The sequence below is a fragment of the Cucurbita maxima genome, unplaced genomic scaffold (assembly GCF_002738345.1).
Source record: "Cucurbita maxima cultivar Rimu unplaced genomic scaffold, Cmax_1.0 Cma_Scf00015, whole genome shotgun sequence".
NCBI lineage: Eukaryota > Viridiplantae > Streptophyta > Magnoliopsida > Cucurbitales > Cucurbitaceae > Cucurbita > Cucurbita maxima.
Window position 1 is genome coordinate 1,868,890 of NW_019272031.1, and position 5,657 is coordinate 1,874,546.

Below are 5,657 nucleotides of genomic sequence, written 5' to 3' on the forward strand. Positions count from 1 at the left end.
CACCTTATGAGTTATGGAAAGGGCATAAAGGTAGTTTATGTCACTTCAGAATTTGGGGATGTCCAGCACATGTGTTGTTGCAAAACCCTAAGAAATTAGAACGTCGTTCAAAATTATGTCTATTCGTAGGATACCCAAAAGAGACGAAAGGTGGTTTGTTTTATGACCCTCAAGAAAATAGAGTGTTTGTAACAACAAACGCTACATTCTTAGAGGAAGACCACGTAAGAAATCATCAACCTCGCAGCAAACTAGTATTAAGTGAAATTTTTAAAGAAGCTACTGATAAAACTACAAGAGTTGTTGATCAAGCTGGTCCTTCAACAAAAGTTGTTGATGGAGCTGACACTTCTGATCAATCACATCCTTCTTAAGAGTTAAGAATGCCTTGACGTAGTGGGAGGGTTATAACTCAACCCGATCGTTACTTGGGTTTGGCAGAAACTCAAGTCATCATACCTGATGATGGCATTGAGGATCCATTGACCTATAAACAGGCAATGAATGATAAAGATAGAGATCAGTGGATTAAAGCCATGAATCTTGAAATGGAGTCAATGTACTTCAATTTAGTTTGGGAACTTGTAGATCAACCAGATGGGGTAAAACCTATTGGTTACAAATGGATCTATAAGAGGAAACAAGACCAAACCGGTAAGGTATAGACCTTTAAAGCTCGACTAGTAGCAAAGGGTTATACCCAAAGAGAGGGGGTGGACTATGAAGAAACCTTCTCTCCTGTTGCTATGCTTAAATCGATTAGAATACTCTTATCTATTGCCACATTTTATGATTATGAAATTTGGAAAATGGATGTTAAGACAGCCTTTCTAAACGGCAATCTTGAAGAAAGTATCTATATGGCTCAACCAGAGGGGTTCATTGAACAGGATCATGAGCAAAGGGTTTGCAAGCTTAAAAGATCCATTTATGGGTTGAAGCAAGCATCTCGATCCTGGAATATAAAGTTTGATATTGCGATCAAATCTTATGGTTTTAAACAGAATGTTGACGAACCTTGTGTTTATAAAAGAATAGTCAACTCTACAGTAGCTTTCCTGGTGTTATACGTTGACAATATCTTACTCATTGGAAATGATGTGAGATTTCTGAGTGACATTAAGCATTGGCTAGCGACACAATTCCAAATGAAAGATTTAGGAGAGGTTCAGTTTGTTCTTGGAATCCAAATTGTTCGAAATCGCAAGAACAAATCACTAGCATTGTCTCGGGCATCGTACATCGATAAAATGTTGATTCGATATAAGATGTAGGACTCCAAGAAAGGATTATTACCTTTCAAGCATGAAATTTATTTGTCGAAGGAACAAAGTCCTAAGACACCTCAAGAAGTTGAGGATATGAGACGCATTCCCTATGCATCAGCGGTCGGTAGTCTGATGTATGCCATGTTGTGTACCCGACCCAACATATGCTATGCTGTGGGAATTGTCAGCATATATCAGTCCAATCCGGGACATGCTCATTGGACTGCCGTTAAGAATATCCTCTCAAGTATCTTAGGAGAATGAGGGACTATATGCTAATGTATGGTGCTAACGATCTGATCCTTACAGGGTACACTGACTCAGATTTTCAGACCGATGTAGATTCGAGGAAATCAACATCAGGATTTGTCTTCACTCTGAAAGGAGGAGCAATAATATGGAGAAGCATAAAGCAAGGTTGCATTACTGATTCCACCATGGAGGCTGAGTATGTTATTGCTTGTGAAGCAGCGAAAGAATCTGTATGGCTTAGGAAGTTCTTAACTGATTTGGAAGTCGTTCCAAATATGCATCTTCCCGTCACTCTTTATTGTGATAACAGTGGAGCAGTTGCAAATTCAAAAGAACCAAGAAGCCATAAGCGAGGAAAACATATTGAGAGCAAATATCATCTCATAAGGGAGATTGTGCAACGAGGAGATGTGATCGTCACACAGATAGCTTCAGAGCACAACATTGTTGATCTATTTACAAAGCCCCTCACGGCTAAGGTGTTTGAAGGGCACCTAGTGAGTCTAGGACTACGAGTTATGTAATCTAGGGCAAGTGGGAGAAAAGGCACGTGTATGTGATGCCCTAATTTATGTATTTATGTCTTTCTCTCTGCTCAACGTTATAAAAACCCACTAGAGTTTTAGTCCAAGTGGGAGTTTGTTGGGTTTTATGTCCTAAAACTCATAGTTTGTAAACAAAGACATTCTATTTTCAATAAAGTTATTATTGATATTTATTCAGTAAAGATTGTTATTGAATAAGGTGAACTTTACGATCATTAATCTAAATCCAATAAACTAAGAACACTCTGGCTATAGTATGATTACTTGAATTATATGTAGAGACATAAAAGTAGATCAAGTTCAAGTATATAGTCAAAATAATCTATAGTATAAGGATAAGGCTGAGTACCTTATTCTGGGGACACTATGGATGCGGCCCACTTTTGTAAATGATATAAACAATGTGATCACTAAATTGTACATTTGGAAACATGTGAGTGGGGGCGTCCTATACAATGAGTATTGCATAAGATCGGACCATGAAGAAAATCACTCTCTCTTTATAATGTCGTTTACTGTTGAGACTAATTTTCTTTTCATTCGATGATCTAGGTAACTCGATCTTAATCCTGAGCTAACCATGAATTCCTGTTCATTCGGAATTATCCTTAGATTTGCATGGGTGAGAGTGGCTCGAGTTCGCCGACTCAATAGGCCTCCCATTTCAGGGGTAAGACTGGGTGAATAGCTGGGGACGTGGGGTGCAAGATGAAATTCGCTCCTACCCACTTTTAGGGATAGAAGAGAGGTAGTTCCCTTAAGTACTGACTCTAGGTCTTGAACAAGGGGCCCCACCCACTCATTGGCCTGAGAGGGATTTGGTTTACTGGTTGGACCACAAACAAATTGTTCATAAGAGGATCAGTGGGACATAAGGAACAAGAAGTAACTTCAGAGGTAAAACAACTAATTGACTCAGCTCTAGTTACGAACAACCTGTGAAAGATCGACTTACTAATGATGGTTATATCAAATGGACAGAAATATATCTATAGTGAGGGGAGTGCAATTACTAGGCTATAGTGGAGTGTCCTAGTAGTTAACGAATGTTGGTTAACAAGGTTAATGAGTTTAACCAGTTAATCTTGGATCGTTGGAGCCCATGATCTATAGGTCCATTAGGTCCCTCTGCTAGTTCATATCAGACTAAACCATTAAATAGTGTGACGAGTGAGTTCGAAGTGTTCGAATTCAAATTAGGGAATATGTGCTGCATATATACGATATATTTAACTGCATTTTTGTTTTATTTACGAATTAAACAAAAAGAGAGAATTTGAGATATTTAAATAAGATTTAAATATCTTTAATCAATTATATATCGAAATTGATTGGGATTGGCATTTGAATTAATATTAAATATTAATTAAATAGTTTAATAATCATTTAATTTTACTTTAATTTGAAATTAATTATTCAAATTAATTGTTGAATTAAAATGAAGAAAATCAAAATGTTGACTTCATTTAATGGAAAAATTCATGTTAGTGGAATTTTGAGGTATCAAAATTTGGTTTAACCAAACTTGCATGCTTGTCAAATAAACTCCACAAGTTTGAGTGAACTTTTGAGTGTCAAAATTTGGTTAACTCAAACATGCATGCTTGCCACATAATCCCAAACATTATGATATGATGGCATGAGATGTATGATGATGATATGACATTGTATGATTGTATCTCATGTTTCCATGATGTGCATACATGAGATGTCATGTTGTATTATGATACTAAAGAGTTTTCTGATACACAGCCTCTAAGTAATATTATGTATGATGATAGTACGAAAGCTTATGCATGCATGTTACCTAGGGTAAAATGTAAGGATGTGTGAGTTGTGTAGCTTGAATGATTTAAGATGAAAAGTATAGGGATCTCATGCATATTGTATGGTCATTTACATTGGGATACTTCCTCTTTTATGTTGAGTATGGACGCGTACATGATGATGATCATCATCATGCTTTGCATGATATACGAGGGTCTATTGTACCTCTAAACGTCCGACTACAGCCAACTAGCTCGACCATGCAGGTCTAGGGGGTGTGTAGGAAAATACTACATATCCAACTTATTTGGACTGGAGGCCACCTCTATGATGTTTTTAAATGATAGGTGTATATTTATGATTGCATGTGTTTACATGCTTTGATCTCAATAGTGGGTCACTTACTGAGTATTTCTTAAAATATTCAAGTCATGTGCTACTTCTATATTGTAGGTAAAGGCAAGGCACCCTTGGATGGTTAATGGCGGCACAATTAAAGACTATGGAACTTGGATAGGGTAGTTGCATTTAATTTCGTAGATCTTAGGTTAGTGTAGGGCGTTGCTATTTTACACATGCAAGTCCTTGGCATTGTTTTATGAAGTCGTTTTTGAATATTTTCGCCTAAGAAGTTATGTCATGCATATAGTAGCGACTTTAGATTAGTAGAAAACTAGAGTCGTTACATTATAGAACCTGTATAGATCCTTGAGAGGTAAGTTTCAGTGAAGAGTGCTATACAAGAAATTGAGGCACCCTAAATGCTTAAATAACAATTGAGACTAGGCCTAAACTTCCTAGAGCCTAGAGTAAAGCACTTGAATACAAACTAAGTTAATAATGGGATGAGAGCGTACAAATAAGCTGTTTCCTCAGTATTTTTATACTCACCTCTTTTTTCTTTCCTTTTCAAGTTTTCACAGACTACCGGCTGAGATGGATGGGCGTCTGAGAGCTATATTTTTTAGTCTTTTGTACTTTGTTTCGTAATTTTATATCAAACCTTTTAGTCCTTTTCAAGTTTTTTTTTTTTTTTTCTTGGCGTTATTTGTCATTACCTAAAATTTGAAACCTTGAAAATAAGTTCGAGACCAAGGATGACCCTAATTAATAGAAACAATGAGTTAGTTTTCTTTAGAAGTATCTCATTTACAAAATATTATAAGATTACATTTTTTTTATATATATGAAGCCATCCCAATACCCTTAGATGCTAAGTAATTTGAATATTTCATACGCATTTTCCTTGTTCAATTAAACAATCGGGTACATCAAGTCCTTATGACATTGATTGAGAATTTTATTTTAATGTGAAGACTTGGGAATAAAACAAACAAAGAGATAAGATTTTTAATACTTTGGAGCTAAGAACTTTATATTAAAATGTAGGAAAGTAACTCCATGTGGTAAGCAACATTATATTTATAAGAGACCAATTTTTTAAGTGCAAGAAGTTGAAGGTTTAAATCTTTTAATAAAAGATTTTAAATAACATGACAGGTTTGGAATCTCGTCACAATAAGTTCATTAATTCAAATTCTAACTATTATTCAGAGAGAAGAAATTTCCTTACATTCACGGGTGGTAGCCAATCACTACAACCAAAGTGTTTACAAGTGTATCTCTCACACTCTCACACGCTCACACTACAAAGTTTGTCTAACAAAGTTCATCTCAATTGCCTCTAGTCAAATGCAAAATGGCAATGACTCCACATGACTTCACACGACTTCACCCCTCAAAATAATGTTAGACAAACCTTTATATAGGCATAACAATACTTACTTGTCTCTATATAGGCATAACAATACTTACTTTATCTAGT